This window comes from Solanum dulcamara, chromosome 2 (genome assembly GCF_947179165.1).
Source record: "Solanum dulcamara chromosome 2, daSolDulc1.2, whole genome shotgun sequence".
Classification (NCBI taxonomy): Eukaryota; Viridiplantae; Streptophyta; class Magnoliopsida; order Solanales; family Solanaceae; genus Solanum; species Solanum dulcamara.
The window spans coordinates 69,151,846-69,179,099 of NC_077238.1; the positions used below are offsets into that span (position 1 = coordinate 69,151,846).

Genomic DNA, 27,254 nt, shown 5'->3' on the forward strand with positions numbered 1-27,254 from the left:
AACTCCAACCACAAATAAAATATGAACAAGATGAAAGTTTAATGATGAATATTTGTGAGCACAATTCAATTTATCATTTGATTCTTCTCTCTGAATTTTTTTGATGATTTTATGATTGTTAGTAGCATATTTCATAAATGTAGAATGATTTGAATCTCCTCACGATGTATTTGATCGCTAAGAATGTCAGCATCACTTCAATATTTTGAGTTGATCTTAAGGAAAATCACCTCTTGATTACTTCGATTTGGAAAAAGAACAATATTTGATGTTTTCATCTCTTTTTGAACATCTTACGGGATATGCCTCTTGAAGAAAAGTTTAGGATAAAATAGCCTCGAATAATTTTAGCAAATCTGAAAAGGCCTCACACCACTAAGAGTCCTAACATCTTGTAAGCAATTTTTTTCTTCTTTTCAACCATTAATATGGAACTTTATTCACACATACTTAACAAGTTAACCTCCCCCTTAAACTAAGTTTCTTATGATCCACTACTATATTTATGAGCTAATGTAGAGATTAATTGTGTGTTACTCACATCAATGGAGTATTTATCTCCATCAAAGCTCCCCGACATACCTTTTTTATATATGTCTTTAGAGTATGCATAAAGGAATCAAATCGAACGTAGATGTGTAAAGGCACTAAGTCGAGTCATTCGTTTCACCAAACTATTAATAGTTATGATACCGATTATTAGGTTAAAACAACTCAAATTAAAATAATCTTAACATAATGTGATATTATTCATTTTAGACAAAATCCACACAATTTTCCTCAAAAGAATTCATAGCACTAAAAGTATCTAACATCTTATAAGTAACTCTTTATTCATACACACCTACCATTGGGACTATATTATATCCAACCTCTATAAATTGGAATCCTGATTTATTAACAAGACAATTAAAGGATATTTAATTTTATCATATTTTTTTAAAATACTTTTTAAATATTTTGAATTGTCAATTATCGTAACTTATAACTTTATATGTAATTTTTAAATACGTAAATTTAATTTTTTTTGAAAAAAGTTGTCCAAATTCACATGTACCATATTCCACAAAAACTGTGTGGCTTCAATATGATGAGTTAGGAAAAAGGAAAAATATTTAAAAATAATTGTCAGAAGTGGGATTTGAACCCACGCCCTCTTACGAAGACCAGAACTTGAGTCTGGCGCCTTAGACCACTCGGCCATCCTGACTTGATTGCTACTAATTTTCTGATTAACATTAAATTAGTTATATAAATTATACATTTGAGATCATCATTATTTCAACTTAATTAAATTCACCTTTGATCAACTTTTGCTTATAAAAACTTAAAAAAATCTTTGGATAAGATTTTTGAAACATTCTTTTGCTAATATTAAAGTTTAGAAAGTTGTACTAACATCCTTCTATTAATTATTAATATATATCTAAGTAGTGAAATTTTCAGCAGACCAAAAGATTTCAACTTTAATATAATCTCAAATTAAAATGGATTAGTGAACATAAATAATACATGAAATATCATTTAATGGAAAATCCTTTTTTTTAGTACATATTTGGATATGTGGCAGTGGCACTTGTCCCATAGTTCTAACTGCAAAATTAAATTAACTAAATAAGCATTCATAGTTAAAAAAAGAGCAGCCCGGTGCACTTAATTTCCCTCTATGCGCAGGGTCCGGGAAAATAAGCATTCATAGTTGAGATGGCAAATTTTACCATCTCACACACTTGTGGGATAAGCATATAACATAAGGGTTTTTTTTAAGGTACATTACGTTGATTTGCTTGCTACTTTACCGAATCGTGTAATGTTGGTTATCAAGGATCAAAATTCTGGTGAATTGAAGGTAGTGTATCAAAAAGTTACTTATGATTATTAACCATCATATCGTATTATTTCTTTTGTCTCAATTTATGTGATACACTTTTTCTTAATTCATCTTAGAAAATAATGTCACCTTTTTCTATAATTAAAAACAATTGAACTTTAAAATTCATTTTTACCCTTAATTAGTTGGTGTTTGGATATGCACGCGATTTCATCTCGTGATTTGATTTCAAATCACGAGATAAAATCAACATTTGAACATTTCAAATTTTCCAAGAAGCATGATTTCACATTTTTCACATATAAATATTGATCCACAAGTTTAAATTTTGTAAAAAAAAATAAAAATAATCACCATTTTAAAATATAATTTTAGCGAGAATACCAAAGGAATGATGAAATATTTAAGGAATATGAACATGATGATATATTTACTAATGATATTGGCTAACAAACGTCTCAAATTAAAGAATAGTATACTATAACTCTGAACTCATGTTCAAGTTTACTTTTTGATTGAACTAATATTGTATTTTTGTTATAAATTTTTTGCTTATTTGGTAAGATTGTATAAAGAATTAGGATAGTTTTAATAGTTTTCACAATTTAAGGGATTTTATGTTTATGAGAAAAAATACAACTTAAAAATTTAAATTACATGTCCAAAGAAAACTTCAACTTTATCTTATATGATTTCTCAAATAACCAAACGGGCCCTTAATAAAATTATTTATGACCACACAAACAGTCAAAGGGTGATTTAGACCACACATTTCCAAAGTGTTCCATTCTTTTTAAAATTTTATGTCAAGTAAAATGGTTTGCAAACACCAAGGTCATAAAGATGAGGCATGCTGACTGAACATTGCAACTGAGAATGAAAATTAGAATAGAATTGACATTTAAGTAGTCTACTCATATCGTAAGCCATTTAGTGCTTGATTTACCAACAACAAGAGACACATCATCAAATGCCTCACAAACATTTGATTTGCTCACATCAACATGATCATGTTGACGATCGTTTGACTTCAATTCAAGAAATTTATCAATTATTTTTTCTATATTTATGGAGCCATAGAAATTTGATTTTCTATTTGGTGAAAAGGACATCTGCTCCGATCTGAGTTGAAGTGCTCATCCATATTTTTGAACAAGGTTTTTTTCCTTTGAAAGAAAATAAAGTAGCAGGGGCTCTTCCTTTGATTCAATCTTTTGCTTATCCTTTGATTCAACTCCATTTCAATCTTTTGCTTATCCTCACTAGTCCTCTTTTCCATTAGAAAATCAAATAATTAAAGAAGAAAATAAGAAGATGTTTTGACTGAATAAGTCTGAGCAACTTTGAGAGGACCACCAAGGTGATTTATCATAGGTGCACAAGTTTATTTGTCATGTGTATTGTCACATTATTTAATATTTCCATATTATGAATCTATTTTTCACGTGTATTGTCATATTATTTAATACTTTCATATTATGATTCTATCTGTCATAGGTATTGTTAAGTTTATTTAGTATTTTTCATATCATGTGAATCTGTTACTAGATTTACATATATAATGTTACTTTGGAAGGAGAGTCTTGAAAAAATGTAATATTATCTATGTGTGACATGTAGGTCACTGGTTCGAGCCATAAAATAGTCATTAATGCTTGCGCTAGGGTAGGCTATTTACGTCACATCCCTTGGAGTGTGGTCCTTCTCCGGGCCTCGCTAACACGGAATGCTTTGTGCATTGAACTACAATTTTTTTTTATATAATATTAATTCTATACTATGAATTAAAAGGATCTATGCAAAATAACATAGTTTAATTTTTCATTTACACGTACATTTTCTCCTAATAAGGTTAAGTAAAAAATCTCAACAGCTCCAGCTCAATAAAACCTTCGAACATGATTTTACACCTCTAATTAATACTCCCTCTATTTCAATTTGTTTGTCAAACTTTCCTCTTTATTCCATTTTAAAAAGTCCTAGCACAACTAGGGTTAAGGTTATACTTGATCTAATGGATAAGCTTCCAAATCGTATAAGGCTACAGTTTGTGGATGGAAAATCTGGTAAGTTAATCGAGGTTTTCTAGAAGAATGTATATGATAATTTGCCTTTGTATTGCAATTATTGTAAGCATCAAGGTCATGATGAAGTTAGTTGTCCTTTGATCTAGGAAGACATAATACATTAACATGCCTTTTAACTTGACCTCAACTAATATTTATGCCTCTAACTTTGAATGTGCATATGTATGCACTTTAACTTGTATAAAATTGAATAAGTAGACATATGTGCCCTACATGGTAACTTGTGTCCTACGTGGACTCCTACATGTATTATACCATGTAGAATGCATATTTTTACTTGCTTAATTTATACAAATTTAAGCGTCTACTTGATCACACCCAAAGTTGGAGGGCATAAATGTGAGCTGAAGTCAAGTTATAAGAGATATTTATGTATTATGTCATCTCAAAAAGAATTCTAAATAACAAACACACTGATGATACCATTGAAGTTACTTTAAAAGGTACTAGCGATATTGGAAAATCAAAGTGATGCGAGGGAAAAATTAAACGTAAAAAGGCGGGATTTAGGTGTTGATCAAATTAAATGCCACTTCTGAGCAAAATCATGCACACATAATGGATGTTGATACATGTAATATTGGTCATTGGGTAAAAAATACATCACAGATAAGTCACAACTTAGGTTATATATATAAGTGCCATAATACATGCCCTTTAACTTGGCCTCATTTCACATTAATGTTCTTCAACTTTGGGTATGCACAAGTCACTTAACTTTGTATAAAGTTGAACAAGTAGACACATGAGTCCTATATGACATATTACATGTAGGACACCACGTAGGATGTAAATTGCAACGCGAAATGCCACATAGGACGTGTGTCTATTTATTCAACTTTATAAAGTTTAAGTGCTTATTTGTGCGCACCCAAAGTTGTTGCACAGGGAATTGTTGTGTCTGTCAAGTGATTTTGTGTGCCTGTGACTGATGCTGTGAATAAATGAAGAGTCTCCTGTGTGAATTTAGCTGATTCTGTGTGTGCCGATTGAATTCTAGTCTGTGAGTGAGGTGATCAGGTGTATTTGTGTGTGTTTAATATGAGAACAATGTAGTTCCCAAATAACTTGCCGTCACTGTTGTTAGTATTTAAAATAAGCATCTGAAGATTACACCATTTGTAACAAAAATGACAAGGGTGTTGCACAGGCTAGCTATTTTACCGAGCTGACAGTATTGACGGCATAAAGTATCAGGATATGTTGATCTAGAACAACTCGCAACTCTCCATGTCAAGCCTTATATTGTAGCTTTCAAAAAGAGTTCATTTACACCATCAATGTATATAACTTAAAACGCTATTCAAAATCATCTGGCCTTGTTGACGATATATATCATATCCCCTATTAATTGTTAGAATGAAAAAAGAATTGATAAATCCAACTTCTCTTTTTAAAAAAAATTAGAGATTTTTGTACAGCTTTGTATGTCTTTTGATAACTCGAGCTGTTTGATCACAGTTTTTCCAAAACATCTTGTAGTATCGTTCTTGAAAGGTCTTGAAGTTCCCAATTTAGTCTGTGTGTATGTGTTCCCCTTCCCCTTCCTGTACTTGGTATTATTATAGTGCTCTCTTTTTTAATTATTTTTAAAAAAAATATGGACCTCAATTGAACGACCTTTCCTTCATCCTTGCAAATGACACCACCAAGCAGATCAAGTACCAAAGGAAGTCCGTCACACTTTTGGACAATTTGTTCTCTAACAATTAATAGTTCATCAGGGCGACATTCTTCTCCGAATATCCTTTTTTGCTAATAGCTTTCAACTTTCTTCTAGTGTGAGCAATCGAAGATAAGTGGTGTTTCCCTTGCAAAGCCACTTCCTTTTTCTGACTTATTAAAATAATTCTACTTATTTTCTGAATTTGAGGAAAACGCCTTGTTGCAATATCACACAAGTCATCCAAGACAATAAATACTCTGTCTCCTCCTCAAACCCTACAATTATCTGACCAGTGGTTGATGACTTCTTAATTTAAACAAAAAGTACCTCTTCTTTGATAAGCTTGATCTTTTCTATGGTATCAGAAAGTAACAAGATAAGCTGCAAGAAACAATGGCATGCATGTGGGGGCGCTGGAAGTGCTAGCAGTAATTACATTAACCATGTGCTCTTTGGAACGGGTGCCACGTTCCGACACATAACTGGATCAGGTGTTATGTTTCGACACAATTTTAGACCGGGTGTCACGTTCCGACACACTAATAAATGTTTGTAGGTTCTATGAGAGGATCCTTTATTGAAATATCATGATAATTGGAACTGTTATTCGGTAAGTATGTTTAAGTATTGTTTATGAAATAATGAGTGGTAAGACGTCCTATATATATGTGTTTATTGTGCTATAATTACTTATTCATGTCTCACTTACTGGCTGGCCGCGTGATCCTACCAGTACATCGTTGTCTTTGTGTACTGATACTGCATTTGCTCTGTCTTTGTTGAGTACGGGACATCTTCAGGCGGCTGTTGAGAGACCTCGCATAGAAGACCGTTAGTTGATCAGAGTTCAAGGGTGAGTCAGTTTCTGTCGGGCTACCATGTGTTCTTCTTTATCTTAGTCCTTCACTCAGGACTAGACTCTCAAACACTTGTTTTATTTTATGACTTTTGGGGATTGCATCCCCTTCCTTAGACTTGTGGTTTCATTAGAATTTTGGTACATCAACTTTCACATTCTAGGAGTATTTCCGTATGTTTAATTGAACTGGCTGAGTTTATGGGGACTCAACGCCCTTTTTCTTATATTTAATCTGTTTAGTACCTTAATTTGCTTATTCTCTTGCGATTGTTATTAGTTTGGGCTGTAATAGTGGTTCTCCTCCGAAGGATTAGTATGGATGTCAATCATGGTGCGTCAGGGTCATGACAAATTGAGTGGTGTGTCTTGCATGATGATCAAGAAGTAGAATATGGTTGTATTAATTCTACTTTTTTCTTCAAAATTTATAGTGGTGATTCTATTAACTAATAGGAACTATATCACTTCCACTTATTATCAAAGAAATCTGTTTCCACATATTTGGTTCATTGTTTCTAGTTTCATCGGTAACTGAAGAACACAGCTTCAACACAAGAGTCACAAGCTTTACATCTATCAAGACATTTCACATCGAAATGTAAACATCCTTACAAGTTCTCAACAGGAAAGTAATTTTAGCTGTTTCGAAACTATACAAATAGTAGCTAGGATTGGTAGATATTTCCATAACCTGATGTAGGTACACTTAAACCTCAAGGAAGAATGAGGGAAGTAACATTATGATAGTAGAAGATTCTTGAATTCCTTCATCCGTTACTCTATTGCCAGATTATTGGTGTCTCTTAGAACCTGACAAATGTAATTCAGTGAGAAGTCATAAACTACTAGTCCTGAATGAAAATTAATAGTGTACAGTATACAAGATATCAACATGCTAATGAGTTCAATGAAAAAGATCTTCCGTTGCTCTATTAGCAGCTTCTTTACATTTCAGAGAGATTTCATTGAAAGTAAAAAGTGCAATTTCCTTCTCTTTTGCTGTCGCATCATTTTTCTGCATGAAGATCATATCATGTTATGAAATAAAAGAAAAACGTATGTTTATTGATGAAGAAATCTTACCATCATAGTGTTGGAAAAAACCACCGACTAATTTTCGTCCCTTTCGAACCACCTTCAAACAGATATTAATAACAGAGAAATTTAAAGAGAATAACAACACAAGATTTAAAGAGAATAACAACCCAGAAAAATATTTACCATATGAAAAATTGTTACAACCATATAATACACAATATTTCTCTTACGCACCCCAATTCCTAAAATACTATTCTTAAGGAGATCTTCAAGAGAATTATCTCTAAACCTCTCCTCTAATATACAAAGAATTGAATTTTTGGTGATATTGTGTTTATGGTGGAGATGCCTATTTATAGGCAATTTAGAGGCATGGTTGGTGCTTATGAACACATTTATGCCACCATATTTGACAAAATGTGTGAAAACAATTAGCCTTCTTTCTTGACTTCCACCAACCAAATGCCCACAAGTTTGACATTTTTCTTCTTTATTCAAAAAATACAACAAATCTCCACCTTTGTAAAAGAAGAAAAATATAACTCGTTGGTTTTTGCAGTTGCCCAACTACACATAACAGAATCAGTTCTTCACCTGATTCTAAACTCGGCCAACCATGTGCAACTATAACCTTCACATTGTCTGTCACCGACAATCATAATTCTAATATCAAGAATTATCATATCCACACCATAAAGAGTACATCCACTCAGATTGAAAAACCAATCCAAGAATTTTCACTTGAAATCACCTCACAATTTCAAGAATTTCAATTTTGGCTCATGTCGAAAAATTTGCTAATAACTTATGGTGCAACCCTCTTGTTGATTTCTTGAGATTTCATTAGTCGTCGACATCCTTTCCACCACACACCTTGCATCACCTATCAACCAATGCCCATGTGCAAACTTGTGGACCAGGTACCAATTAAACATCCTCTTTCATGACAATTCTAAAGGTAGCATTCATGCCATGAGGATTTTTATCTTTCTTACAAAAGAATATCTTCACCCTCTTCTAGGGAGACAACATTGATAGCAGTTCCTTTGGAGCTTCCAGCCGAACTAGCCCCATTATTTGGAAATTTACTCTTAACATGTCCTAGTTGACCACGATCCCAGCAAACAACTTTCTTCTTGGAGCTTTTATTTTTCTTCCATTTTTCTTTAACAACAAGAGCTGAATTTTTTTGAGATTTTTCATCTCCATTCTTCAATCTTTTTTCCTCAGAAATTAATTTACTCGTCACTTTCAAGAAAATCACAATTTCCTTCCAATACATTAAAATGGGTTGCATGTGCTTATAGGAAGATGGAAGAGACTAAATGAGTCGAAGTGCCTTGTTTTCATCATCAATTTTTCATTCTAATAGATTCCAATTCAGAAACAATCTCATTCAAGACACTCAGATGATCAGAAATAGTTGTACCTTCGTCCATTTGCAATTTGTGAAATTGTTCCTTTAAATATAGCATATTTGAAATATTTTTGGTTTGGTACAATTCTTCAAGTTTCTCTCACAACTCCTTTGTTGTTGACAATTCAATCACATTAGCAAAAACATTTTTAGCTAAACACAAGCAAATCTGACTTGCCACTTTTATGTCCAGCTCTTTCCATTCTTCATCACTAATTTTGAATTCTTTCAAGTCTCCGCTGCTTTCAGATTTTTCTGACCCCTTATCATCTTTTCCTCTAGTTGGTCTCCCTTTCAACGCCTTGTGTAATTCAGATTGGATTAACACATCCTTGACTTGCACTTGCCACAAGCCAAAATTAATTCTCCCATCAAATTCTCAATCTCAAATTTTATCCCCATCTTGCTTATTAGTACTAATAAATAGAAAATAACAATGAAAAGTACCCACTAAATTAGTTTCAGGAAAGAGAGGTGGATCACAACGGATACACTTAACTACCAAGTCTTTCTTTAGCCAGAACCTCTTTAGATTCTACTTATTCCCACTATTACCAAATATACAAGTACCCCAAATCAGCTCCACCAGAATAGCAAACTCCACCCGAATCAAACTCAACTTGTTATTCCACTAGGACGAAACTTCTGCTTGAAAACAATAATTCTAATTTAGAAATTTTTTCTGATGTGGAAGATTAGACAAAGTTACAACCACAGAGCATACTAAAATTTCAAAAAAATTATTCTACGGCTCTGATGCTACTTGTTGGGAAAAAACACCGACTAATTCATAGCTCTTATACATTCTAAAATTTAGTCGACCAAAGTCTTGGAGCTTTCCTCATATATCTCTATCAATATGCAGATGTAGTACACAATATGTACCAAAAAAGGGTTAATAGACCTACAGAAAATCGATCAAAAGTATTTGGAGGTCATGGTGCCTATGGGCCCTTTCAATGATTTTTTTTCTAGATCAGTCACATCTTCCTCTTCTGAAAAATGTTTTCTTGATGTTGCTTTGAGAACCTGGTCTATCGCATTAGCTGTCCGCTGAATCTTGTTTTTTGCTAAGAAATCATCGAGCAATCTGTAGAGAGAATTTAGTGGATTGCTCGAAAGTGTCAGTTAAGTTCCAATAGCCAAAACATGACAAGAAGAAATAGAATTTTCATTTGATAATTACATTATTGAAATTTGAGGACATGACCAACCTCGATGCATTTGGTTAATGATTTCACTATCTTTGCACAAACTTCACCTTCAGTTTTCTGCATATAAAAGGTAACTCAACTTTCGTTACTGAAAAGAAACAAATGGAATGAAAAAGAAAAGTATATAAATTGGAGGTACCTCATCCAGTGCTTCCAACAGAGACGGTACAAATAGGAGCACTAGTTTATGCTGATAGGAATTTATAGGGCCATGAGCTTGTTTGTTCTCAATAGAAAGTTTTGCTGCAAGCAATAGCTTCTGCATGACTTGAACAAAAGTTAGGTATCAAAAGTACATGACAGAAGGAATAAGAATTGATAAAATCAAAGGTTAGGGAAAGGCTTTATCAAGTACCTGAAAAGGCTATTTTTTTGATATCTCTATCATGAAATTTCACCCGTGATAACAGTATGTCAGAAACAACTTATAGCTTATTCATGCTTAGCACAACAACTTGTCTGGTCAATGTTATATTTCTAAACTTGATTACCTATTCTTGTTGCCCACTTAAGAATATGTACAAACTATTGCACCCCCAATTTTCTATCACTTATTTAGCATAAATGTACAATTTTCAGCTGAAAAGTGTACAAATTAGTCATGAAGCACTTTTGAAGTTTGTACATACCTATTCCAACCAAGTCTAGCACAGCGGAGCAGATCAGGCATAAGATTTTTCACGTATGGATGAAAATGGGATCTGAGACATATAAGGAGCTGCTCCCATGCCTTCAACACAGATAGTAGAGCACCTATTATATTGGGAGCATTTAAGTACAAGAATATAAATAGTTTGGATCATACATACTCGTAGAAGGTTAAATTTCAAACTGCGACCATCCTCCCCTAAATACCATCTCACATACAAGAGAAGGGCTATGACCTTACATACATGAAAAAATTATAATCAGTTACTGCATTATTAAGCTGAAATAATGTAAAATAAATAGCAATGACACATCACCTCTGTAGCATCTTTATTGAATATATCCTTTGCAACAGCCATTCCAACTGTTCAAATGCACTCAACAGAATTGTCTCTCAGCGATTTACTTGTCGCACCAGCTAGATGTTTTTTTAGGGAAGTGATGATCAAATCATATCCATTAAAGAAGAGATCCTATCCAAAATCATAATTTTGTCAGGCACCACCATCAAATCCAAATTTCTAAGGAAATAAACTAGCATGAATGAAACACTGAGTCAAGAGTTTCAATCAAGATGGACCTTTGATGATCTTGCAAACGATGTTAGAGTGTTTAAGGACTCGGCTTTCACCTCATCATGTTCACTCTAATGTTAGACAAAAGCAAAAACACTTTTGATAACTCCATTACAGGAGTCTAGCTACTGCAGAATTCTAGAGAGAACACTAGAGAAAGCTAAATAAAGGAGACAAGGTTACATTGATTCAGAGAAATATTGTGATACATTGAATGTGGACAAGTGTATTGCTATATTTATACAGCTTTGTAACTAACTGAATAACTAGCTAACTTAACTAACTCACTGATAGCTCATCACATAGCTAACTAACTCAGGTTCTTAACAAACTAATCACACCATAAGCTTGCTGATTGTTCTGCTCTTATACTTCAACACTCCTCCTCAACCTTATGGTTGAAAGATATTCTTCATCCCAAATTTGCTTAGTAATAGGTTGTGTTGAACTTTTCCCAGACTCTTGGTTAGTAAGTCAGCTAGTTGATATTTAGTACTGATATGTTCAGTTTTTAGCATGCCTTGTATGATCCTTTCTCTAATAAAGTGACAATCAATGTCTATATGCTTTGTCCTTTCATGAAAGATAGGATTGGAGGCAATTTGGATTGCTGCCTTGCTGTCACATATCATGTTCACGGGAAGCTTTATATTGACTCCTAGTTTTTTGAATAGACCTATCAACCAAGTGATCTCTGTTGCACATGTAGCCATGCTCCTGAACTCTACTTCAACTAAGCTTCTTGATATTATTTCTTATTTCTTGGACCTCCAAGAGACTAATCCTCCTCTAAACTTGTCATGACCCAACCTAGGGCCTAGTCGTAACACGGCAATCGAAATCCCAAAGGGCTTCAACCAAGTCTCTTGTACATATCATAAGCATACATAAGGTAAAATATAAAAGCGGAAATACCATAAGAGAGTCCAAAACCATGAATAGAAATTTGAGAATGTCATATTACAACATAGACTCAAACATACGTCCAACTAGATGCCTCTAAACATGAGTATGGGCGGGGGCTAAGACATGTCCCTAGCTCACCCTCAATATACAACGTAAACAAAAGTCTTTTGAAAAGAAAAAAATCAATAACCAACTTGAAACTAGTCCCCGGTCAATAAGGGCTCACCACAACACCTTCGGATAGGAACGCCTACTAGCTACGTGGACGATAAGGATCTTTAACATCAACCCCTACATTATGAGATAATATAGGCAAAAGTATGCATTAGTACGTTGGAATTTACTAAATATGAGGGCTTGACATGCAACGTAAATCATGGAACGCAAAGGTCAAGTAAAACACATGATAAGTTGGAATACGTAAAGTCATGAGAAAATTATAATTGACCAAAGCATAAAAATAAAGATAAATTCAAGTCATAACATGCTTAAGAGATCATACATATGTGGGATAGGAACCATAACCGACAATAAGACCATGCGAGCTATAACATGGAATCCGATGATACCCACATCGAGAAGGAGGAGGCTACTTTGCCAAGGTAGACTCTTAATCATGAACATGTTCTATTTATGGATCCACTAGCTAGGCCAAAAGGCAATTCTACGGTGGCACGTAGTTATGAGACAAAAGACTTTATATAAGGACCCTTTGCTTCGAGCCCCCACCTCAAGTCCACATTCGGTGCTAAGTCAAATCCCACGGAATACATACATAACATAAAATCATAATATCATATATCATAGTCGTGATCATAGGCTTGAAATCATAGAGTAGCTCATTTTCATAACATACTTGTAATGTGAGAATTGTCCTTTCATCATTACAATCATTTTTGCATAATTCATATCGTTAGGCCTTAGGTTACCACATAGGGCCCTAAGTCACCTTACTTCATAACCTGCATGAAATTCCATAATTTGACACATACTTATAATTCATGATCATAATGAAAATACATAGTCATAATTCATACTTTGAAAATTCATGACCATAGCTTGAACTTAAAATTAGGGTATGACATGAATACATGATCAATTGACTTGAAAATCATGAAATTAACTTGAAGATATGCATAATCATAAACTTTATATCAGCCCATACATAATTTATATAGATAATATCCTTTAGAAATATAAATCAAAATACTCATAATTTACATCATTAACCCTAGAAATCAAAATAGGAGAATTCATGAAAAAACTCTTCAATTTAATTCAATAATCATCAATTTATATCAAAATAGACTCATTATCATACTTTAAATCAAAATTCATGCAATTGAAATAAAGATCACAAAACCCATAAAATACTATATTTTAATTTGATAGAGAACCTTGAGAAATTGATTGGGCTTCATGGATGAAAGGATCCATGAATCAATACCCACATAACTTGAGTGAGAACATCAATTAATTTGGAAGAACTTGAGAATTTTGAGGGAGAAATTGAGTGCATTTGCTTGAAGTCTTCAATGAAAACCCTTGAGAGCCTTTTTTAGAGAGAGAAATATTTGATAGATGAATTATAGAAGAATGAATAACATTAGAGGTTTAGGTTAATTTATAGAGTTGAATTAGGTCCCAAAAATGTCTAGGTTCATTAACTAATAATTTGGGAAAAGTCTAAAACGTCCCTTAAAAAAACTCAATTTGGCTAAAAGACCTTCCCAGGTCCACGACGCGGTCCTGTCGTAGACCACACTGTTTGTGGATTCTTCAAAAATCTTTCTTCCGATCTACGGGTCCTAAAAATCCACCGAGACTATTTTCCCACAGGTTTTGACCCCATAATCGATATTTCGAACTCGGATTTTCCAAAAAGATTAAGGATAATGTGTTACATGAGCGGCCTATTTCTAAGACATTCTTAAGGTATTTTGTGGGCATTTTTTAGGGGTGTTACAAAACTTCACTAGGTACCCTGTGACAAATATTCTTGTTTACAAATATGCTCCCCAATCTGAGTCACAATAGGCACTGAGATATGTGGTAGGTTCTGCTAGCATCAATAAACCTAAACCAAGAGCCTACTTGATGTACCTTACTACCCTTAATGCAGCTTCCATATGAGATTGTTTAGGAGAGTGCATGAATTGGCTTAAGACTTGTGCAGCAAAGGCCAACTCAGGTCTGGTCATTGTGAGGTAGAGAAGTCTTCCTACTAGTCTTTGATACTTTGTAGGATATAAGAGCAGACTATCACCTTGTGACCCTTCATGCTTGACATGTTCATCATATTGCACAGATGTAAGTTTCTGATTCATCTCCAGTGGTGTACATGCAGGTTTGGCTCCTCATAGCCCTGATTCTGAGACTAGTTCCAGTGCATATTTTCTTTGTGTCATTAGTATACCTTGACTGGACCTTGAGAACTCAATTCCTAGGAAGAATTTTAGCTCCCCAAGATCCTTCATCTTAAACATCTTCTGAATCTCCTGTCTAGTTCTACACAAAAGTTCATGATTACTGTCACGACCTAATTCCTTAGGTCATGATGGCACCTACTATAACCCACCAGTAGATAAGCCAACCCGTCAATCCGGAATTTCAAGTAATGGGTTTGAGGACAGAAACTAAACAAGAGTAACAAATTATAAAGATAAGCATAAAGAATAAGCGAAAGTACACCAAAACATGATATAAACAACTAAAGATCCCTTCCAAAACCTAGAAGTCACAAGTACAAAGCTGCTATAAAACAAAAGACAAGTACAAGTCCCAAAAGTCGATCGAAAGTATATATAACAACTGGTTAGTCTCAAAAGGCAAAAGACGGGCATCCATACTGAAGGAGACAAGAATGATCCAAAAATGTCAAGTACTCACCCTAGTCTCCGAAGCTGACTACAACAGGCTTGATCTATCCACGGCGGTAGCTGATGCTCAATCATGCATCACGAAAGTAGATACAGAGTGTAGTATGAGTAACAAGACAACAGGTACCCAGTAGGCATCATAGGCCGACTGAGCAAAAAAGGTAAAAACAATATGAAAAAGAGGAATAGCCTAAATAGGAGTCAACATAAGCATCAAAAGGGGGAAAGAGTACTACTTATGAGAACTACAGCTAACTATACCCAATTGGGCCCCCACAAGCCAAGCCGAGACACTCGTGCGCAAGTTAAATAAAAACTCGGACGAACCTCCCATAAGCCCGTCGAGTACACAGAATAGCTACAACTACCAAGGCTAAGAACCAAGAATCTGCGATGTTAGGAACTGAAGTACTATATCATTTTCAAACCCAAAATCTCCCAGAGTCAATCAATCTAGGGGTGACTTAGGGGTCGAGGCTGGGACTGGGACCCAGATGCTCACCCGAATGTTCAAAGTGGCCAAGGCCAGGACTGGGTACCCAGATGCTTGCCATAATACATAAGTGTGATCGAGGCCGAGATTGGGTACCCGGATGCTCCCCGATAATTTAGAACAGAGGCCGGAACTTGGTACCTGGATGCTCACAGATAATTTATCCTATGATTTCAATCATTCTACTTCCCAACTAGAATATAACAGTACCAAAAATCTTTTCCCAAATGAGTCAACCGGTATACCGCCAAAATTGGAACCGGAGCCAAAGTCAATGATCACAAAATCTAGTGTTGTCAGCGCATCACGAAAGCCACGATTATATTGATTTATGGATGAGGATATTTTTAAGAGCAAGGGTAACGCCTAACTAAGGCCAACTATCAGGCACTAGCCTACTACACCATTCTACAAAGATCTAAGTCCACTGGGGCGACGCTGGGACATCTAAAGTAAGTTTACATCATATACTAAGGCCAACATACCCCACAGTATCAACAACATACTCATTCAACTCTACTTATAATACTAACAAATAACTACAAGATACACATGCTTCTAAATATTCGAAAAAATTCGATAACAAGCCTAAAACATAATTTCTAACACCTAAAATATACAATCAAACTACCCAACCCAAATTCTAACAATTTAAACATGTTTTCACACATTCCATCTCAATCTAAAGAAAGGTAAAACCGTAGCCTACATGTAGGCTAAACATGCGGGCTCCAAATCACTCTACCGGAGCTTTTATCTTCCGAACTACCTCAGAATGCTGCCACACTGTCAAAAATAGAACCACGATGTCAATACGGTTGTTTAAACACTAATTTTATAATTTTTGGAGAGGGGCCAATTTTGGGTCTAAAATGGGAAGTGTGGGATCCGCATATAGAATTTCGGATTTGACCCTTAAAATAGGTTTCAAACATCACCCCGAGATCACAAATAAGATTTATAACATAATTCGGGGTGGAAAACTATGTGGGATGAGCATGCAACCAAAACTCATAAATTCTGACTAAATGACCAAAAATGGTAGCATCAAAATCAGCAAATTCTAAAAAAAGAGACTCTTTCAACCCAAACAAATTATACTATGACGATTCTTGTGAATAAACCCACAATCTAGCCTCAAGAATCACTCAAAATGGAGTTATATTGACCAAGATACACTCTTCCAAAATTTCATTCAAAAAATGACTAAATCAGTAACTAAAAATGTATTTTAACCTTAAACGAAGCTTCCCCTCGCATTTCTGAGATCACCAGATATTCCTCACGAAATTCTCTTGAATTTAGACCCTTGAATCACTAAAATCGGGTTTATGTAGGTCAAGAAATAATTACTCAAAGTTCTTCAAAAATTTAATTCGAAAATGGACACATCTGCAAATAAAATCACAATTTTTACCTAAATCAAATACTCCATATCAATTTTCAATCTCTCCAATACATTTTCCACAAAAAATCGCACAAGTTTGCTTTTTGAATCACCCAATTTGGAGCCTTAATGCTCAAGTTATGGCGTTTTAAAGTTAGAGAAAAACTCAAACAAAAATAAAGCTGCTGCAGTTTTTTTTTTACAGATTTTGGAAAAATCCAAAATCACCGACGGGGTGCTTGGGATTCGTTTGGAATTCGATAAAAATAAAACAGATATGCTATCCCACTAAATTCAACATTCCGGACTCAATGGCGCATTCATAATTCCCATACAAGATCATTTTAATAAAAAGTGGGTCCTACACCCAAGAGCCCTTTTAAACCACATTCTACAATGAGCCTCGAGATTAGACTGGAAGCCTCAAAAAGCGAACGAAGGGTCGTTCTAGAACAAAATCGATATTCCAAAACTAACCGCACTGTCACAATTTTCATTCGAGCGCGCTTTCTAAGAATGTTGACCAAAGTCAACCATAGACTAACTTTCAAAGTCAAAAGCGCCAAATGGCCCCAAATTCATATCGATTGCCTCGATAGTCATTCTAACAGTGCTATTAGCCTAATTTGTTCATTTTGGAGCTGATGGAACCATCAGAATTTGAATTCAAAATCTCGTTGACCCAAAACTCGAAAAGTAACAACTAAACCAATTTAGGCCTTCAAAATACCAAAACGGACTCGGGACCTCTAAAAATTCAACCAACACCTCTTCTAGACCAAAAACCATCTCTTGAATCCAACGGAGTCATTGGAATTCCATTCCGAGCATCGAAACTTCAAAAGTTGACCAAAGTCAAATCTTGGCTTAAAGTTCCTCCAAATTCTCAACTCAAGGCCTCAAATCTTCCTTATAACTCCAAAATATATTTCGTAAAGTATCCTAAGCCAATATCAACATTTTGGAGCTGCTAGAATCGACGGAATTCTGTTCCGAGACCCGTAGCTCCAATTGACCCCAAATACCATTTTTTAATACTTAAAGCTTATGAAATTCAAAAATTTCCAATGACTTAACTTTTCATAGGATTTTCTAAAAATCAACACCTAGTAACAATCAGAAATGACTAGGGGCATCTAAAGGGAGGGGTAAAATGGTCATTTTATAAAAATTCCAAATATGACCTTCAGGGTCATTACAATTACTTCCTGTGACCAGCAGATCATCCACATATACTAGTACCACCACAGTGTCACCAGCAACCTGTTTTGTGAACAAAGAGTAGTCATAATGACTTTGTTTAAACCCCATCTATATTAGTGCCTCAGTTAATTTTATATTCCACTGCCTTGGTGCTTGTTTCAGTCCATACAATGACTTGTTCAGTTCACAGACATTGTGCTACTCCCCCTGTCTAGCAAACCCACTAGGAATTTCCATATATACCTCTTCAAATAAGTCTCCATTAAGAAACGCATTGTGAACATCTGAAAGCTTCACCATAGTCTAGACCTTCCTTTAGACTGAAACCTTTGGCAACTAGTCTTGCTTTGAATCTTTCTACCTCACAAGAAGCTAGAAACTTGATTTTATATATCCACCTACAACCAATAGCCTTCTTACTTGGTGGCAAATCAACAATGGTCGATGTGTTATTACTTTCTATTGCAGCCATTTTCAACTCCATGGCTTTAACCCAAGCAGGGTCAGCAGCAGCTTTCTTAAACGAAGTAGGTTCACACAGGGCTAAATAAGCCTTCAAAATTTGCTTATATTTGGGAGATATATAAGAGTAAGAGACTTTATTAGTTAAGGGATAGGTACAGGTAGTCTTGGGAGGCTGAGTGACAAAATCCTGTAACCAAAAATGAGGTTTACTAGACCTGGTGGATTTCCTAGATGGTTCAATTGAAGTAGAAGGGACAGGAGCTAGAGGTGCAGGTTGAGATATATGAATAGGTTCAGATAGAGATATATGAGGTGTGGTAGAAACTTTAGGAACATATGAAGAAAAATTCGTGGAGGAAGATGGAACAGTAGAAGATGCAGTAGGAAGAGATAACTAAGAAGTAAAGGAAGAAATGGGAGAAGGAGCACATGAAGAGATCATATCAAGAACGGGAAAGATTGGATTGGAGGAAGTATGCATTTGTTTAGAAGGAAAGAGCTCCTCCTAAAACACCACATGTTTATTGACAAAAAAAGTGAGAGCATAAACATCATATAGAATGTAGCCTTTTTGAGTGGAGAGGGAGCCCATGAACACTGCAAGAATAGCCCTAGATGAGAATTTATCAGTAATCTTGGGAAAGGCAGCATAGCATAGGCATCCAAACACTCTGAGATGTGCTAAGGATAGAGGATGCAGATATAACTTCTCAAAAGGAGATTTGTAAGCAAGTATTCTAGATGGAAGTCTATTTAATATGTACACATCAGTTAGCACACATTCACCCCAGTATCTGAGTGGTATGGATGCCTGAAATCTCAAAGATCTAGCCATGGCCAAAATAGTTCTGTACTTTCTTTCAGCAATCCCATTCTACTGGGGTATATATACACAAGTGCTCTAATGTGTAATCCCCAAGTCACTAAGGAGAGTTTAAACATTAGTTTTAAAGAACTCACAACCATTGTCAGTTCTCAGAGTTTTAACATTAGTAGAAAATAAATTCTGCACTTGTTTCAGAAAATATTTGAGTACTACTATGGTGTCAGCCTTAGATACAATCAAAAATATCCAGGTATATCTACTAAAATCATCCACAATTGTTACAAAGAACCTCTTCTTATCATGAGTTAGAACTCTATAAGGTCCCCAAAAATCACAGTGTAACAGTTCAAACACAGCTTTAGATACATGAGTACTAGATGTGCAGGGTAACTTTGTATATCTAGCTAGAGGACACACGGTGCAATGAGATTGATCCTTACTACTCAAAGAGCTAAGACTAGCATGCTTGTTTATTATATCAATGGGAGCATGACCTAATCTTTTGTGCCAAACATCACTAGACTCAGACTTTGTAACAGAATGAACAAACTTGACAGACTCAACATGACTTTTACTACTCATGACTGGCTACTTTGGAGTGTCCTTTGGTCCCTCTTGTGGTATGTAGATTCCAAGTTCTTCTTTACCAATCCCCTTCACCTGACCAGTGGAGAGGTCTTGAAAAACACAAAAGTCAGGAAAGAAAGCAACCATACATTATAACTCTTTGGTGATCTTTGACACAAACAACAAATTAAACTTGAAGTCAGGTATGAACAACACATTAGATATGGATTGATTTGCAAGAATACATGTGCTGCTAACATGTGAGAGTGCCACAACTTTAAGATTCTGAAGATGCACTTTACTATCTGTATGAGTAGGAGCTTTCCTAGCCTGATCTAACACTTTCAGGTCAGAGGTTATATGATGAGTGGCTCCAGAATCTACTATCAATTTACTATCTTTATGTGTACAAGTAAGAGCGCTAGGAAAGCTACATGTATTATTGACAGTTGCTACATTTACAACAGGTTCCTCAGCATGCTCACCATTAGATTTAGACAGCAGTTGAAGTATTTGATTGTATTGGTCCTGATAAAGAAAGCACCAGTAGGTGACCTAGCAGTTGTGACTTCATTGTTGTGATTGGTAGTGTTTCTAGTCTCCTGATTAACCTCAACTTGATTGGCATACATAGGTTTTCTCTTAGACTGAAAATCTACAGGATAGACAACAATTTTGTAGCATTAGTTCTTGGAGTGTCTTGTGCAGCCACAATGCTCACATACAAGTAGGTTCTTTCTAGATTTGTAATTTCTTCTAGATGTACCAGTGTTCCCACTATATCCTCCATTAGAATTATTGCCTGAAGAAGCAACAGAACCTCTGGAGGTACTAGCACCAGAAGTTCTTGCACTATTATTGTAGTGAACATTTTTCCTAGCATATATTGCAGTACCTTCGATTACTCCTAAACTAGATGTAGCCATATTTATCTAACTCTCTTGATCAATCAATAGAGCATAGACTTTGTTCAGTGTGGGAATGGGACTCATCATGAGAATTTGACTTCTAGGAGGGACATATGACTCATTTAATCTCATCAGAAATTGTAACAATCTTTGATAGTCATAATGCTCACCAAACTTCCTTGATTCAGGATAGGGACAACTAGGACAAGGCATGATAGCATCATACTCATTCCAGATATATCTTAATTTTGAGTGATAATCAGCAACTAATATTGTACCCTGAGTTAGAGTATGAATCTCTCTATGTAGTTAAAAAAATTCTGGATCCATTAACTATATCAAACCTTTCCCTCAAATCTAGCCAAACCTTTCGTGCATCTGATGCATACACTATAGAGCTGAGTAGACCAGGCCTTACAGCATTCATAATCCAGCTCAATACTATAGCATTACGCTTTTCCCATTGATTATGCAATGCAAGCTCAAATAGAAACTTAGGAAACCTTCCATCTACAAATCCTAATTTGTTACGACCTGCATGACCAATTGTAAAGGACCTGCTCCAAAGAGCATAGTTCTCAGACCTTGTTAGTTGTAAGGTGATGAGAGAACCACTTGGTGTTTCTGTATGTCCCGGAAAGAGAGAATGATTGTGGTAGATGACAGGAATTGTTGTGGTGTTAGTTGCACCATCTTCGGTTAGACCTCTATTAACAGCCCTTTGTAGTTGGCTTGAACTTGCGATTCCTCTTTTGATTCACCTTCTGCAGGTGATAAATTTGGACACCTACTAGATGCTTACAGCAACTAAAACTCTCTTAGATTGCTTCTCTGATACCATGATAACTCCATTACAGGAGTCTAGCTACTGCAGAATTCTAGAGAGAACACTAGAGAAAGCTAGAGAAATGAGATGAGCATTACATTGATTCAGAGAAATATTGTGATACATTGAATGTGTACAAGTGCATTGCTATATTTATATAGTTATGTAACTAATAGAAATATGAATTTTAAGACAAGGAAAGAAATGAAAAGTCTATCATTCTTGGTCACCTGTTTGACGGGTTTGTTGCCATATGAAAGTGTCAAAAGTAGCCAAGTAATAAGTAAGTTAGCATGTTTATCTCGCATATGTGGAGGTAGCTCGACACTCATAGCTTTTACTGTTTTAATAGCAGCAAAAAAAAAACATTAGGAGAGGAATCGTTCATTGATTGCGTGAACACCTTCATTACTTCCGCAAGATTATCTCTCATGGTCTGAGAACAACAACAATCTTAGGTAAAAAGACTCAAAAAGAGAATATATCCAAGTGATAAATTTAGGAATATACCTTTGCACATCTTTTTGAAATGACACCAATGATTGTAACTGTTGTATATCATTTCCGCCAATCTGATGAAGCCATATCTTCTGATATTATATTAAGTATTATAGGCATATGGAGTTTTTAGTGAAATATTCTGCATAAAAATTTCTCCAAGAAAATAATAACATATTTTATCCAAGACAAGTGAAATCGTTTGCATGAACACATGAAACAGTCTTCCTAGAGTCCTCCTTTGTACCCTTTTTATCGCAATATCATCAAAAACATGCATCATTTCTTCACTAAGATATCTTGTTTGTTCTTCCAATTCATCTTTAAAACCTATTTTAACCATTTCATCAAACACTTCATGCTTCTAGCCAGTTGAAGGCTTATGAGAAGAACTATGCTTCTAGACAATTGAAGGTTCATGAGAAGAACTACCCTACTCATGATTTGAAGTTAGCGACTACCCTACTCAATATTTGGAGTTAGCGACATTGGTGTTTGTTTGGAAGCTATGGCATTATTACCTATATGGTGTGCATTGGGAGGTATCTACCAATCACCGGAGTCTTCAGTGCATCTTCAGTCAGAGGAATCTGCTTAAGACAACGCAAATGGCTTGAGTTACTCAAGGACAATGACATGACTATCTTATATCATCCGGGGAAGACCAATGTGGTGGCCGATGCTTTTATTAGGAAGACTATTAGAATGGGGAGTCTCGCCATAATTAGTGTTGACAAGGGCCCCTTGGCTAGGGATGTTCAGGGGTTAGCCAACAGCTTCATACATTGCGGGTTTTTAAGGAGAGTGGAGGTTTTATTGGTTTTATTGAGGGTCTCTCTTCTTTAGTTGAGCAGATTCGTGAGCAACAGTTTGATGATGAGAAGTTATGTCTCATTCGAGACAAGGTGTTGACCAATGAAGCAAAAGAGGCTAGACTTGATTCAGATGATATTTTAAGGATCGAGGATAGGATTTGCATGCCCAAGGTGGGTGACTTGATCATATTGATTCTAGAGGAGGCTCATTATTCTAGATATTTTATTTACCTTGGTGCGACGAAGATGTATCAAGACCTTAGTCAGCACTACTGATGGTATGGGATAAAGAAGGATATCACAGAGTTTGTGTCAAAGTGTTTGACCTGCCACCAAGTCAAGTGTGAGCACCAACAGCCTGAAGGTGACTCAGAGGATGTCCATTCCTACTAGAAAGTAGGAGTGGATCACCATAGATTTTATTGTGGCTTTGCCTACCACCGTGGATGGTTATGATTTCATTTGGGTGGTTGTTGACAGACTAGTCAAGTCTGCATATTTCATTTCAGTTCGAGTGAAGTATATGGCGGAGAATCTAGCCCAGTTATACGTCAGTCAAATTGTTCGGCTTCATGAGGTACATATATCTATTATTTTTTATCGGGGTTCGTTGATTACTTTGCACTTTTGGAGGTCCTTATAACATGGTTTGTGTACTAGGCTTGATATAAGTACAACTTTTCACCCATATATCGATGGATAATCTGAGCGAACGATTGAGGTATTGGAGGATATGCTCCGAACCTGTGTTATTGATTTTGGTGCTAGGTGAGATCAGCATTTGCTTTTAGCGGAGTTTTCCTACAATAAAATTTATCAATATCACTTTCAAATATCCCCATTCGAGGTGTTGTATGATAGATAGTATCGATCTCCCATTAGTTGGTTTGATTCAACTAAGATGGACTCTTTAGACATGAAATTGCTAAGAGATGTCATAGAGTAGGTTCGTATGACCAGGTTAGATTCTTGACAGCCCAGAGTAGGAAAAAGAGCAATGCAGACATGAAATTTCAATCATTAGAGTTCATAGAGAATGATCATGTTTGGCTCAAGTGTCACCCATGAAGGGCGTGATACGGTTCGAGAAAAAGGCAAGTTTCGCCCTCGGTTCATTGACTCTTTTGAGATTTTGGAGTAAGTGGGAGATGTGGCGTATAGATTGTCCTTGCCACCTAGCTTATCAGCAGCAGTACATCCTGTTTTCCATGTTTCCATGCTTTGGAATTATGTTTCGGACGAGTCCTATGTGATCTACCTTGATTCGATAGAGTTGGGTCTAGATTTGACATTTGAGGAGAAACACATAGCCATTCTGGATAAGCCATGTCCGTAAGCTTAGGACCAAGAAAATTGTTTAAGTAAAGGTATAGCAGAGGCACCGTTCAGTCGGAGAGGCAACTTGGCAGTCGAAAGATGACATGCGTGCCCGATATCCCATGTTTTTTGAGGTTTCAAGTACTTTCTTTTACTTTATATTTGAATATTAACATGGTTTTAGTGATGGATGATATAATGACCCTAAAGGTCATTTTTGATAATTTTTGCAAAATGGTCATTTTACCCATCCCGGTAGTTGACTCGAGTCATGTTTGATTGATATTCGAAGTTGGTTTCGTGAAATTCTTTGAAAAGTTAAGGTTTTTGGAAAGATTGGAATTTTGAAGGCTTAAGTTGTCAAATAGTGGTATTCGGTGCCATTCGGAGTTCTAATTCTCGAAATAGAATTCTATCGATTTATCAGCTCTGAAATATGAATTTGGTCTAAAAGAGTTGGCGGAATCAAATTTGGAGTTGTATCGTGGATTTGAGATACTAAGTTGGAAATTATTGAATTTTTGAGTTTAGAGTTTACTTTGGTCAATATTTGCAGTGTGGATATTCGGAATGGGATTTCGATAATTCTATTGGATTTAGGGGATGATTTTAGACTTAGGGAGAGTTCCTGTATATTTTTCGAAAGCTCTGAAGGTGTTTTGGTCTTTTTGAGGCTTAAAGTTAGTTTTTTGGTGACTTATCAAATTTCGGGTCAAAGAGACCTCAAATTCAAATTACGAATAATACATTGAATCTAGAACATTGAATTTAGTATGGTAGCATATAAGGTTTGTATGCACGGGATTCCAAATGAATCTCGGGAGCCTATTTGGAAGTTTGAAAATTGGAAAATATTGGAAATGATTTGTTTTGGTGAAAACCTCGCGATCCTGGTAGGGAGCCGCTTTCACGTTGACCCTTTCATTTTCGCGAAGGCTGCCTATTTTTTGGGGTCGCTTTTGCGACCAGGAATCACTTTTGCGGGGGTTGTGACAGAGAGCTTAGGGTCGCGATCATGACACTTGAGGGGTTTTGGCCGGTATTTTGGTCCATTTCTCCATTTTTGGACCTTGGGAGCTCAGTTAGGCGATTTGGAAAGTGATTTTTCAAGGATATTTGATTGGGTATGTGTTCTTAACCTAAAATCTACATTATTCATCGTTTATATTATGATTTTAATTTCGAATTAAGGATTTTGGACCCCAAATTTTGGGAATTTCTTCAAGAATTTTAAATTTCTTAAAATGGTGATTACGGATTTTTTTTAACTCAGTTTTTGAAATGGTTTTCGCTAATGAGTTGCAAATGCTTTGAAGATCATTTTCATTCAAAAAAAATTTAGATTTAAACCCCATTTTTGGAATCGGATTTTTGAGTCATTTTGACCCTTTAAACCAAATTTCATGATTTTGATGTCGTTAGTTTCGTAATTTGATTGTAATTACTATTTGAATAGATTGTGGTGTTTCAGACTCTCTTCGAAAAGGGAAGGCTAGAGTTAGTGATTGATCGAGTATCGATTAAGGCAAATAAACTTCTAAAATCCTATAAATCTTATAGATTACTTGAACTTACTTTCATATGTGTGCTGGAGAGTAATGAAAACACGCTTTGGGGGTGATAATCATGAAAATTGTGCTTAATGAAAGATTGGGTTAATAAAATACTTAGTGTGCTTTGATTGTGATCGGAAATGTGAACCTCTTGACTTGAACTTGACGTGACCTTTATGAAATGCTATTGTAGCCTAAATGTGATTGTGAACTTGATAAAATTGTCTTTTGCTCATTGTTGATTATGGGAATTGACTTGGAAATACTTGTTCGCCGATTGATTAATAATTGTCATAAAAATGGGTAATAAAATTGAGACTTGATGATCTATAATGATGTGAATAATGTAATTGTTGATGTTGATATCCTATTGATAATGTGACGTGAATTGCATTGTGATTATGGACACTATCATTCTTTCATTATTTATATGAGCATTCTTATTTGTATTGATTCTAAAATACTGTGATGAGACCCGATTGATGACTATGTCATTGGTAATGGTTTCGGCGATTGATACTAATGTCGATGGGAAATGGTTCTAGCGATGTCGATGTGAAATAGTTTCGGAGATTGATGATGATGTTGATGAAAAATGATTTCAGCGGATATATGGTCTTTGTGTTGCCCCCATGGGTTCCGATCTGTTATACAACAGATGAATATCATTAGGACAAACATACATCAGTTTACGTGGCATTACATTACATTTAACTGCATCTTATCTGTCATCGTGAAGTTGTGTATATGCCCTTTTGTGTCTTTGTGATTCATATATTTGATACTGATATGACTTATTCGGTGATGCTGATGAGTTATTGTTGATCTATATGCTATATGAACTGTGTAGTATAGATTAGGCTGATTTCTGTGCAGGTTGTAGTTGAGGAGGTTCGGTTAGGATGAAAGTAGTTCTAGTTTCTATTAGATTTACTTGTTTTGTTGGTTGGTTTGCTCAGTAAGGTGTTGTTTGATACTCACTCATTGCTAGATACACTTGTGTAGGTTCTGAGCCCGGACAGTGATTTAGTTTTCTTTCCTTAATCTAAGGCTGAGAGGTAGTTGTTTGATGCCGGAGATATCCCTTGTCCATTTTTATTATGCTTTATTCTATTTGAGAAACAAAGACATTGATACTTATACTTAGTTTCATTTCAGTTGTATTAGAGGCTTATAAATGTGACAATCAGTCTTTGGGGTATTGTTGTTGATTAAGACTTTCGCTTTTATATATATAAATTTGTCTATTTAAACTACTTCCGCATTACTTTCTGTA

At 35.4% G+C, this 27,254-nt stretch overlaps 1 long non-coding RNA gene and 1 other non-coding gene across 2 annotated transcripts; both read right to left on the bottom strand.

Annotated features, from left to right (window-relative positions):
- Positions 1 to 1,126: 1,126 nt before the first annotated feature.
- TRNAL-CAA (transfer RNA leucine (anticodon CAA)) lies at positions 1,127 to 1,210 on the bottom strand. Its single transcript has one exon. It is a non-coding gene; the product is annotated as a tRNA-Leu (tRNA).
- Positions 1,211 to 6,988: 5,778 nt separating this feature from the next.
- LOC129876543 (uncharacterized) lies at positions 6,989 to 7,790 on the bottom strand. The gene is made up of 2 exons (XR_008763384.1): positions 7,527 to 7,790; positions 6,989 to 7,253 (listed from the first exon to the last, which is right to left on the bottom strand). It is a non-coding gene; the product is annotated as an uncharacterized LOC129876543 (long non-coding RNA).
- Positions 7,791 to 27,254: the final 19,464 nt, after the last annotated feature.